The sequence below is a fragment of the Mirounga angustirostris genome, unplaced genomic scaffold, assembly GCF_029215605.1.
Source record: "Mirounga angustirostris isolate CCGP_5_RB_7025 unplaced genomic scaffold, mMirAng1.0.hap1 SCAF_3, whole genome shotgun sequence".
In the NCBI taxonomy this organism is placed as follows: Eukaryota; Metazoa; Chordata; class Mammalia; order Carnivora; family Phocidae; genus Mirounga; species Mirounga angustirostris.
Genome location: NW_026991711.1, coordinates 116,532,714 through 116,545,688, shown reverse-complemented (window position 1 = coordinate 116,545,688; position 12,975 = coordinate 116,532,714).

The following is a 12,975-nucleotide window of genomic DNA, read 5'->3' as shown; positions in this document are numbered from 1 at the left end:
ATAAGTCTGGCCAGGGGTTTATCAATCTTGTTAATTCTTTCAAAGAACCAGCTCCTAGTTTCGTTGATCTGTTCTACTGTTCTTTTAGTTTCTATTTCATTGATTTCTGCTCTGATCTTTATTATTTCTCTTCTCCTGCTGGGTTTAGGCTTTATTTGCTGTTCTTTCTCCAGCTCCTTTAGGTGTAGGGTTAGGTTGTGTACTTGAGACCTTTCTTGTTTCTTGAGAAAGGCTTGTATTGCTATATACTTTCCTCTTAGGACTGCCTTTGCTGCATCCCAAAGATTTTGAATAGTTGTGTTTTCATTTTCATTGGTTTCCATGTATTTATTTAATTCTTCTTTAATTTCCTGGTTGACCCATTCATTCTTCAGTAGGATGCTCTTTAGCCTCCATGTATTTGAGTTCTTTCAGACTTTCCTCTTGTGATTGAGTCCTAGTTTCAAAGCATTGTGGTCTGAAAATAGGCAGGGAATGATCCCAATCTTTTGGTACCGGTTGAGACCTGATTTATGACCTAGGATGTGATCGATTCTGGAGAATGTTCCATGGGCACTAGAAAAGAATGTGTATTCCGTTGCTTTGGGGTGGAATGTTCTGAATATGTCTGTGAAGTCCATTTGGTCCAGTGTGTCATTTAAAGTCTTTATTTCCGGGGCACCTGGGTGGCTCAGTTGGTTGGGCAACTGCCTTCGGCTCAGGTCATGATCCCGGAGTCCCGGGATCGAGTCCCGCATTGGGCTCCCTGCTCGGCGGGGAGTCTGCTTCTCCCTCTGACCTTCCTCCCTCTCATGCTCTCTGTCTCTCATTCTCTCTCTCAAATAAATAAATAAAATCTTTAAAAAAAAAATAAAGTCTTTATTTCCTTGTTGATCTTTTGCTTAGACGATCTGTCCATTTCAGTGAGGGGGGTGTCAAAGTCCCCCACTATTATTGTATTGTTGTTGATGTGTTTCTTTGCTTTTGTTATTAATTGCCTTATATAATTGGCTGCTCCCATGTTAGGGGCATAGATATTTACAATTGTTAGATCTTCTTGTTGGATAGATCCTTTAAGTAGGATATAATGTCCTTCCTCATCTCTTATTACAGTCTTTGGTTTAAAATCTAATTTGTCTGATATAAGGATTGCCACCCCAGCTTTCTTTTGGTGTCCATTAGCATGGTAAATGGTTTTCCACCCCCTCACTTTCAATCTGGGGGTGTCTTTGGTTCTAAAATGAGTCTCTTGCAGACAGCATATCGATGGGTCTTGTTTTTTAATCCAGTCTGATAGCCTGTGTCTTTTGATTGGGGCATTTAGCCCATTTACATTCAGGGTAACTATTGAAAGATAGGAATTTAGTGCCATTGTATTGCCTGTAAGGTGACTGTTACCATATATTGTCTGTGTTCCTTTCTGGTCTATGTTGCTTTTAGGCTCTCTCTTTGCTTAGAGGACCCCTTTCAAGATTTCCTGTAGGGCTGGTTTTATGTTTGCAAATTCCTTTAGTTTTTGTTTGTCCTGGAAGCTTTTTATCTCTCCTTCAATTTTCAATGACAGCCTAGCTGGATAGAGTATTCTTGGCTGCATATTTTTCTCATTTAGTGCTCTGAATATATCATGCCAGTCCTTTCTGGCCTGCCAGGTCTCTGTGGATGGGTCTGTTGCCAATCTAATGTTTCTACCCTTGTAGGTTACATATCTCTTCTCCCGAGCTGCTTTCAGGATTTTCTCTTTGTCTATGAGACGCGTAAGTTTTACTATTAGATGTCGGGGTGTTGACCTATTTTTATTGATTTTGAGAGGGGTTCTCTGTGCTTCCTGGATTTTCATGCCTGTTTCCTTCCCCAAATTAGGGAAATTCTCTGCTATAATTTGCTCCATTATACCTTCTGCCCCCTCTCTCTTTCTTCTTCTTCTGGGATCCCAATTATTCTAATGTTGTTTCATCTTATGGTATCGCTTATCTCTCGAATTCTGCCCTCGTGATCCAGTAGTTGTTTATCTCTCTTTTTCTCAGCTTCTTTATTTTCCATCATTTCATCTTCTATATTACTGATTCTCTCTTCTGCCTCATTTATTCTAGCAGTTAGTGCCCCCATTTTTGATTGCACCTCATTAATAGCCTTTTTGATTTCTACTTGGTTGGATTTTAGTTCTTTTACTTCTCCAGAAAGGGTTTCTCTAATAACTTCCATATTTTTTTCAAGCCCAGCTAGTATCTTTAAAGTGATGATTCTGAACTCTAGATCTGACATCGTACTAATGTCCATATTGAGTAGGTCCCTGGCAGTCGGTACTACCTCTTGTTCTTTTTGTTGAGGTGATTTTTTTTGTCTTGTCATTTTGTGCAGAGGAGAATAGATTAATGAGAGAACAAAATGCTAGCAGAGTAACAACGTCCCCAGGAAATATACTCTAAACAAATCAGAAAAGACCTGAAGCAGTGGGAAAAGAAAGGGAAAGAGAGAAAAAAGAAAAAGAAAAAAAAGAAAAAGATAAAGATAAAGATAAAAACAAAAACAAACAAAACAAAACAACAACAACAACAACAAAAACAGAATGTGATCAAATATGATCAGGCTGGTATATAGATCAGTGCCACACACTAGATTTGGGGTGTATTTTGGTCTTTTAGAAGAAAGTGCCTCCCAGAATTTTAAAGAAAGAAAAACTTATATATGTACAAAAATAAGGGTTGATATGGTGAAGGGATGGAATATGACTGTAAAGATGGAAATTATAAAAAATTTTATAAAAGGAATTGATAAGAAGTTGTTTGAAAAAAGAAAGAAGAGGATTTAAAAAAAGAAAAAAGAAAAAAAACAGGGAGAGGATGTGATCAGGCAGGGGAATAGAAAACACCAAATACTAGAGATTTAGGGTATATTTTAATCTGTTAGAAGAAACTATGTCAAAATTTTAAAGAGGGAACAACTTATATATATAAGCCAAAAATATGGGTAACTACTATGAAGGGATAGAATATGACTCTAAAAATGAAAAATAAAAATGTTTTTTTTAAAAAAAGGGATTGATAAGATGTTGGTTGAAAAAGGGAAAAAGAAAAATTCAAAAAGAAAAAAAAAAGAAAAAAAGACAGTTAAAAAAAAAATTAACTTTGAAAGACTAAAGCATCATGGTAAAAAAGCCATGAATTCTATGTGCAGTATTCCCCTAGCGCTGGAGTTCTGCTGTTCTCATTGATCGGTAGACTTGGTCTTGGCTGGCTGTTCTCGCTGATCTTCTGGGGAGGGGCCTGTTGCCGTGGTTTCCAAATGTCTCTGCCGGAGGCGGAATTGCCCCGCCCTTGCCCCCTCCCGGCTAAGTAATCTGCTCGGGTTTGCTCTCCGGGGCTTTTGTTCCCTGCGAGCTTTCCGTACAGCTTTGGAGGTGGAGAGTGAAAATGGCGGCCTCCCAATCTCCACCCCGGAGGAGCCGAGAACTCGGGGCCCCACTCCTCAGTGAGCCCCCAGAGAAAAGCCGCCAGTCACTCCCGTCTCCCCGCTCTCCGGCCGCACTCCGTGCTCACCGGGCCTGTGACCGTGCGTTTCTATCTCTGGCACCCGACCCCGTGTGGAGTCTTCAAACCCAGCAGATCCCTGCGGTGCACTCCCGCACCGCTCCTCCCGGGGAAGAAGGTGAGTCTCCCCGGATCTGCCGCTTGTTGGGTCCCTGCTGGAGGAGCAGTGGCCCGACTGTGCCACGGATCACAGTTTATGGCCACCCCGAGCTGAGAGCCCGCACGTTGGCTCCGTCTCTGCAGCTGGCTTCCCCGCTCCGTTACCTGGGAGCTCTGCCACACTCAGGCACCCCCGGTCTTTCTGTGACCCCGAGGGTCCTGAGACCACACTGTCCCGGAGGGTTCCACCCCCCGCTTAGCCACCAGAGTGACATCCCTCAGGGGAGCAGACTTTTAAAAGTTCCGATTTTGTGCTCCGTGGCTCTATCACTAGCCAGAAGGGGCCGATGGAGGCCCCTCCCCCGCCGTCTATCCTCCCGAATATCGCCTCGGATTCACTTCTCCGTACGTCCTACCTTTCAGAAACTGGTCGCTTTTCCGATGAGAGAGTTGTTGCTCTTCTTTTCTTTAATCTCCTGTTGAGTTTGTAGGTGTTCAGAATGGTTTGATCCCTATCCAGCTGAATTCCTGAGAGGAGTCGAAATCCAGGTCTCCTACTCCTCCGCCATCTTGCTCCGCCCCCCCAGAGTGTTTATTTCTGTGAAACAGTCATTCTTACCGTGTCATGGGGACAAGTAGCAAGAGATACTACCAACATCTAGGGGTGGGAGGATGGCATCAGAAAAGCTTCAGAGGGAAGGCACTTTGAGTCTATTGATGAGAAAGTTTCACCAGATGGGGACCAGCCCCTGCAGTGGGAACAAACCACGAAAGCACATGGTACATTTGAGGCTCTGCAAATGGTAGCACAGTGAGACCACATGGACACAGAAGACACCAATGGAAAGTGAGCCTAGAAAGGTAAGGACAGGGCAATAGCACATATAATCCTCGGTGGGCTGTGCTCTACTGTGCAGATGAGAGAAACTATGAAAGTGAGTGGAGAGACATCAGATTGACATTTAACACGATCTCTTCAAAATGGAGGGGATCGTTTAAAATTACTTAAGAGACCCCAAAAACTTGGTGAAGGATTACCAGTTGAAGAGAGAGAGAGAGCCTTCCAGTTTAAATGAGGAGTCTGCACATCTCCAGAATCATCTGCAGGAGCTGCTACCTTTGGGAAATGCCACAGATGTAGAAGACAGATGATACTGGATTGAATCTCGCCGTCTCCTAGGCATACTCAAAAAGTTAAATTTTAAGAATCTGTTATTGATTTGAGCACCTGATATTTGCCTTTCTAATAAGCAAGGTGTGGAAAACTGAGTGTTTTCATTAATAGAAGTTTTACTGTATGTTTCAAAAGATCATTTACTGTTACTTCTGGTGCTGTCATCCAAATCTATAAGAGTGGGTCTGACTCGATCTGCAACGTGTCCCTAAAGGAGGAGGGTGAGTGGGTACACCAGGATGTCTGAGGAGAAGTCTAAAAAAGCTCGTCACAATCTTGATATTTCTTTGAAGTCATTTTTATTTAAGTCATGTAAATCACATATTCTGCTCCATGAAGTATTCATTTTGAAAAACATAAAATACTATTGTAAATTCCTTCACATTTCTCCAAAATCCTTGAAAAAAATTTGCAATGCCAGGAAAATATACCATTTTTACCAGGCATATTCTTATTCCTCCTCTGACATAACCCCACTTCTCTATACTATACTGTATACTGTATACCAGTACTATACTGTTTTTTTAGCCAAAGGCAGCCAACCCAGTAATTTAGGAAATTAACAAATGGATCCTCACTTCTTATGTCAATATGATGTACATACTCTTTCTCAAATCTTATTCACAAGAATCATATTCATTGTTAAAAAGAAAAATCAGATTCCTGGGATTCATCCACGGAGGCTACTCTAATTTAACGTGTCCATGGAAATGACATTAAAAAAAAATTGAACATATGTGATTCTGTTGGTGTTCTCCAACCCTATACTGAGAAACTCAGTTTCAGTGAAACTCTAGACTATGAACAATACCCCATGGCCCACAGTCCCTATGACCTTCCACCACGTTGTCTAGCACACTAACCCTGCAGCTACCTGGGCCCCACATCTCTGTAACATCTGATATAGCACGAAGAGACTCCCAGGTAAAGTCGTCAGAGTTTTCACATCCTCTGCGCTGTGGGTCTTAATGCACTCAGAGTAGAACTGCTAGACAGTGGCGCTGTACTATATTGTGAAAGCAAATGATGCTATGTGAAAGAACATTTTAAAAAGCATATTATATTGTAAAATAATGCTGAAGTAAAATAGGGCAAAGACAATAAAAAAAGAAAGGCAGCCTAAAAATAGTTACAAGGTACCTTCCAATATCCGTTCAGTTGAGCCTTCTGTGATCATTTCAATTTTGTAAAGTGTGAAGGGAGCTAATGATTATTAAACCCACTCTGTCTATCAGATAGAACCAGTAATGAGGTATGAATATTTTCTCATATTTTCTAAAGAGGAGACAAAGGCTTATTGAGGTAAGTTCAATAGCAAAGTTAAACAAAAGAGTATTGGAACTCTTCCAGAATTATTATTAGGCTTCCTCGCAAGCACTGATACCTGCTTGTAATGCGGAACTTGGCAATCTTGACTTCCTTTAAGACTGTCCATTCCCATTTCTTTGCCACAGCTTGGAGTCTAAACAAAGTTTCCTCATCCATGGAGGTCAAGTTCAGATGACAGATAACCTGAGGGAAACCATTCATCACTGGAGATGCCAGCAAGGCCCCAGAAAAGAGGAACATCATGCCACTGTCCTCGTTCAGTTGCATGACCTGTACTGGCCCGGGCAGGGCCCCACACCACCCCGCACCATCTCATCCCCAGGCCCGGGCAGGGCCCCACACCACCCCACACCATCTCATCCCCGGGCCCGGCAGTCTCTCTCTGTTCCAAGAGCCAACGGGGCAAACACATCACTCCAGCCCAAGTGTGCCAGCTAAGTGTCTGATTCTAGAAAAGATAACCAAGCAGTTATCAGGACCCCAGCCAGTTTTCAAATGGAACGAAAGAATCAATTAGGCCTGGGGGCGCCTGGGTGGCTCAGTCATTAAGCGTCTGCCTTCGGCTCAGGTCATGATCCCAGGGTCCTGGGATGGAGCCCCACATCGGGCTCCCTGCTCGGTGGGGAGCCTGCTTCTCCCTCTGCCTCTCTCTCTGTCTCTGATGAATAAATGGAATCTTTAAAAAAGAAAAAAAAAAGTTTAAAAATATTTATTTTAAAATTTCATTTAAAAACAATAGTAGGGGCACCTGGGTGGCTCAGCCGTTAAGCGTCTGCCTTCGGCCCAGGTCATGGTCCCGGGGTCCTGGGATTGGGCCCCACATCGGGCTCCCTGCTCGGCGGGAAGCCTGCTTCTCCCTCTCCCTCTGCCCCTGCCTGTGTTCCCTCTCTCGCTGTATCCCTCTCTCTCAAATGAATAAATACAATCTTAAAAAAAAAAAAAAAAAGAATCGATTAGGCCTGTATTTCCATGCCGGATATTCAATCCCATTTTAGTACTAGAATGGCTGATATGAAACTACAAGAAGAGGCCTAAAAATCCCCTGCACTTCAACAGACGAACTTGGCCGTGGAAGGTCTTCAAGGCAGCACTCAGCCCAGGGCTTCCCTAGGTTTCTGGGTGTTGTGCTACGTCCGGTGGAGAGAAACATCCCATGATCCAGCAGGCCGAGGCTGCATCCTCTAGTGAATTTGGGATTTAAGTGGCTTTATTGTGAACGAAGTTCTCAGCCCCAAAGGGCTTTACTAAAATGGCAAGTTGGGAAATGCCAAAGTGATGCCTAATTGGTCACACCCAAATGCGGCTGCTTTCTGCCTTGGGAGTAAAATCTTGCTGTTACATGACTATGAAGCCTTGCAGTTCAGAGACACACCTGGGACCCAAGTCATGTAAGTCATGCACCCTTTTAATATAAACGCTGACAAGCAGAGCTGCACTGCTCAGCAGGTTTCTTTCCCAGGCCCTGTTGTTGCTGGCAGGGGAATCTTCGATGTTAAAGGCACATCCATTTTCTGGAGGTAACACAGAGAAAAGATGTGGTGGCTATTCTTTAAGTGGCTACGCTCTGTCCCCTCATTGAATAGCACCAGCTGTCCATCATTTGGGCAGGAAAAGTCTTCAGGGAAACGGGGAACTGGCTCTTTCACCCTAGCATTTTATGGTGCTTCAAAATCAATTACAGATTGAACCCCAAAGTATGGTTTTCTTAGCTTCTGATATGCTTTGCTGGGTTCTGCTGAGCTAAGTGGAAACATTTCAGTCCTGGAACGTCAGAGAAATGAAGAAAATGAATGAAACCTACCAGTTGCTCACTCCAACAGAAGGAGGAACTTTCAGTAACTACAATGAGGTTTCATGCAAACCAATAACCCAGAGACCTTTAGAGCCTCAGACATATCCACTAGCAGTTTGATACATATGGAGAACAGGAGACCCAGGTTCGGGTTCTAGCAATGTGACCACGGACAAGCCAGTGCCCACCTTTATAAAATAAAGATGAGGAATAAGTGATCTCAAGATTATTTTTCTGATTAAATTTCCAAGATTCTGGTGAAGCATTGTGTGTTGGAAAGAGAACAAGATCAAGAACAAGGAGCAAGAAATAATAATACTTTTCATGCAAACACACTGTTGCATTGAAGCCTCCCAACAGCTGCAGGAGGCAGGTTTGGTGTCCTCATTTTACAGACGAAGGAACAGAGATACAGAGATGTTGAGGAGGCAACCCAAGGTCACATTTAATAGGTAGCAGAGCAGAGATTCAAACCCATATTCCAAAGTCTACTGCACTTCATGGCCTCCCATCTGGCTCACACACACAAAAAAAGTTGTGAGGATGTGTACACATTACTTTCCTTTCTTGGACCTTAAACCTCCTTTATACTTTACCCTGAAGGGACTTAAGAGGTATACCTCAAGCATATCAAATGCAGGGAGAGGTCAGTGAGGAAGCAAGGGACAAATGTTCAGTCCTCACCTGCCCAGCTCCCCTCCCCCACTTCCAGAACAGTTCAACTGTTAGATTATATATTGGTTTTCTTAATGAGTTTTTTTTAATGGTACCAGCACTTAAAGAAGGAAAGGAGGGAGGGAGGGAGGGAAGGAGGGAGGGAGGGAGGGAGTAACAAAGAAGGAAGAGGAAGGAATAAAATAAATCTAAAACTACGGAGTAACTCTGTTGCTTCATCTCTTACTCCTTTAAGTGGCAAATCAAGAGGAGATATCACCTTTATGAACTATTTTATAAGCTACTTCATAAACCAGCTGATATCATCAACTTTTACACTGCAATAGGAAAAATTCCCAAATCTCAATGGCTTGCAGCAACTAATGTTTATTTCTCACTCATACATACTGCCTGTCCTACACAGATTGACAATGGCTATGCCTTCATTTCAGGACCCAATCTGAAGAAGAAACTCCTATCCAGGACATCCAGAGAAAAAAAGGACAGTGGTGGACCTATGAGATACCATTTAAAGCTTCTCGGCAGCAGTGAATTATGTTGATCCTACTCTCATTTGATTGACACATGGCCAAGCCTAGCACACCAAATGTGGGGAGAAATTATCTTCTGATATGGAATGGTAGTAAATAATTAGAAACCATAGTGCTTCCTAGATGACTTGCTCATTCTACTGTCTAGCCACAAATTTTTGTTCCTATCCTTTCCTTGAATAAAATACACTCCCCCTTCTCCAAGGAAGATACTCCTAAATCCACTCCAAGCCAGTCATAGCAAAGGTTCAATGTCCAAAATCTTATAGTATTATCTATATCAGGGCTAGATGGGGGTCCTTCAATCCAGAGATTACAAAGTTAAAACAAACTATTTGCTCCCTTGTCACGCACACACATGGTTGTATAAAGGACAAAATAACTACAATAAACAGTCTTGCCAAGAAAGGGAAAAACAAGAGGAACACAGCAGTCACTGAGCAATTCTGAAATTGTGCTAGTCACACTTTGTGAGCACCACATCCCTGGGCACAGAGAATGCTCCTTGATTAAGCCCTGGATCTGCTCCCTGGCATCTTGTCTCCCTTTTCTGAAAGGGTCTTATTTCTCATGATGATTCTTGGCCACATATGAAGACAGCATTGGACATGTGCCTTTTGGGGAGCTACACAGCTTTCTCAGACTTCTTTTTATAGAAGATTGGGACTGCAAGGTTGTTTTCAATCTCAAACAGTCATAACCTCTTACAATCCAGGCTGTGTCTCTTTTTTTCAAACAAGTACAAATAGCACATTAAGTCTTTTGGAGACATACCTCTCCTATAAGCAAATAATTTAGGACAATGATACAATGTACCATGCAGAACAAGGCAGAAAAGCCCAGTAGGTCATATAGAAGATAGAGGTGCTGTAGTCTCTTTGCAGGTCTACATGAAGTTTAGAAAAATTCTGAGAGCCTGTATATATACATGGTCAAAATTTAGATTCTTCAACACTGGACTGGCTCTTCCTAAGGTATACGCTAACCCATGTCATCTTTCTCTGATAGCTAACAGTGATCCACTGCCCTGCCTCTGGCCCCCTTCTCAGAGTTTGCTTCAAATGTCTTTAATGAGAGGACAGCTGGCTAAGTCAGACTATATCCCCCATTCAAAGTTTACGGGGCCAGGGTTAGACACCTGAGCCAAAGAGCTAATCAAATTTCTTTATGAGAATTTGGTTTGGAACGCAGAGACTTTAGCTGGAGGTTTGAACAAGGACACTTCCACTCAGGTTATATTATCCTGGGTTTAGAGAAACTGATAGTCTGGAGAGAGAAAAAGAAAAATAATGAAACATATACACCATTGGAAGCAGAGAAATATGTCTACCCAAGGGGTCTACGATATATTCTTATTCAGAAAGTTCTTCTCTACTTAAACTATTTTCAGTGGGTATCTATTAATTGCAACCAAATAATCATTCACCCAAACATTTAAACTTAAATTCAATTTCCTTCAACAAATCCTTCCTGAATTTCTATGTACATGATACTAAGAAAGAATCCTCAAAGGATAAAAAGATGAAAATGACACAATAATAGTACTTAGGGTATATATAAGCTTGTAAGAGATATAAGTACACAAATTCCCATATGAAGATAATGACAGAAAGCTTCAGTTGCAGTAAGTGGCACAGGTCAAGTCCTGGCATAAGGAAATGCTGTGATGGAACAGCATGGAGTATTATTTGGCTAGAGCACTGGAAACACTGAGAAGAGGAAGCAAATACCTGGAAAGGTAGTTTGGGATATTGTTACAAAGGGTAGTGCATACAAATATTCATCAACTTAACCAGGTAGCTAATAGAAATCCACAAAAGGAAACTCTCTAATCATTTGGAGATATGGTCCAGTGGCAATGCATATAGACATTTTCAATGGGAAAGAAATGACAGACAGGAAGACGAATAGTCCATTGAAAGAAATCATGATGTCTTAAATCAGACAGTCTTATTGTTAATGGGAAGGAAGTGTGTATAACTGTCAAGGAAGTACATACAGTTAGACAAGGGGCCATGCTTCTGATTGGATATGAATACATAGGAGAAGGAGGATTCAAAAAGGAAAAAGCTTGAAATTCTATCAAAGGAAATCAGGACAAGAAGATGTTGGAGGGGAAAAGGTTTTGGACTTGTTGAATTAAATATGCCAGTGGGACATCCAGTTTAAGGGAGCTACCTGGTCTGCCCTTAGATACCATGAAATTTTAATCTAGAGAATACTTAGAAATCATCCTGTTCAAATCTCTTGTTTTATAGACAAGAAAACTGAGGTCTAGAGTAATACTTAGTGACTTTCCCCAAATGACAAAGCTTATAAAGATAATCTAGGAAATCTGTTGATAGAGATTTAAAGAGTGGAAATTCAAGGTTGACTGGATCACGCAAATATCCAGACTGAGCAGGAAGAACAAGCAGAAAGAGATTGTATGACAACTCTCCATTTTGTCCGTCAGTGTGGGAAGTGTGTGAATGCCGGTCATTGGCAACATGGAGCACCTGCTGTGTGCTAAGTACCACACTAAACACTGTGCAATGCTTCAAAAGACATGAACAATATAGACACCATGTGCCTGGGGAAGCACGGGTCTCTAATTGGGAGGGCAGGCCAACTCTGTGAGAGCAGGCCTCGCTGAGGGGTTCCACCTCAGTGTGCAAACAGAGATACTGGAAACTCTTGGGATTAAACGAGGAAGAATCATTCTAAATGTTTCTAATCCAAAACAGACAAAAGGAGACGATTTTTTATGTCTTAATAACAAAATTAAGATTTATAATTTTGTAAATTAAATTCTACCAAGGGTCTTATTGTAAAGAGTTGGAAGCGACTTGCTTTTCTCATCTAGGGTGGTTAGATTGTGCTTACTGAAATTACATTCAGGAAAATTGGTAGCATTACACGTGTTATGGGAACGCCCACGCATTTTCAAATTAAGTTGGTATTAGAACAATAAATATCCTATATGATTTGTTCATCTTTCAGTTTTAGAGGCAGCTAAAATATTTTAATAAGAAGTTGACATTTTTAAGGCAGAAGTAAAAAAGGAGGATCAATTATAACTAATTTTATTAGTGTCTACACATATGTTATTTTAAAATAAAATTTAAATATATTCCTTTGGGAGATTTGGCTGTAATACATGATTGGTTTAAATATATACTTATTATTAAAAAGTCTTAAATTCCAAATGAAAACTATTTTGAGTCATGTAGTAGTAGAAGCATCCTTGAAAGATTTCAGGCAGTTCCTAGAATAACATTCAGCTTTTCCACAGTTTCCTCTGACCCTCATCTTATTTGAAAGGAATAAGGAAGACAAGGTAGATACACCTGAAAAAGAATTCTCATCAGTGGCCATATAGGCACTCTTCCCGCCTCTTGGTGATCATTTTGACCTATTTATATGCAAACAAAGAATGGCCCTGTCCACTTTAATTTGGCAATCTTGCTTTGACAGCTGGGATTTTGCTTTCTTTATCACTCAGTACATTCTTATTCCCAGAATTTCAGAAATCTGATGAAACTTGCCTCCTCTGTAAGCCAGTCTCTCAAAGGTCCCCATCAGTGGGCACAAGGGAGAACACCTCAGACAACATCATTGCTGTTAGGCAGTGTGTGGGAAGCCATGTTTTCTCTCAGGGACAAAGCTTTTCAAGGCACCCACGTTTTAAGAGACACACAGATGGCGCCACTTAAGACCTGAATAAGTCATTCTTCACAGTTCCACAATGCTTTTCTTTCAGAAGCAGCTTTTCCAATCCTGCAGGTTATCAGAATGTCAAATACGTTTGGGCCAGAAACACCTACACAAACTCTCACACAAAAAGAAAAACACACACAGCACAGTTCCTTGGATCAAACACATTCTAAG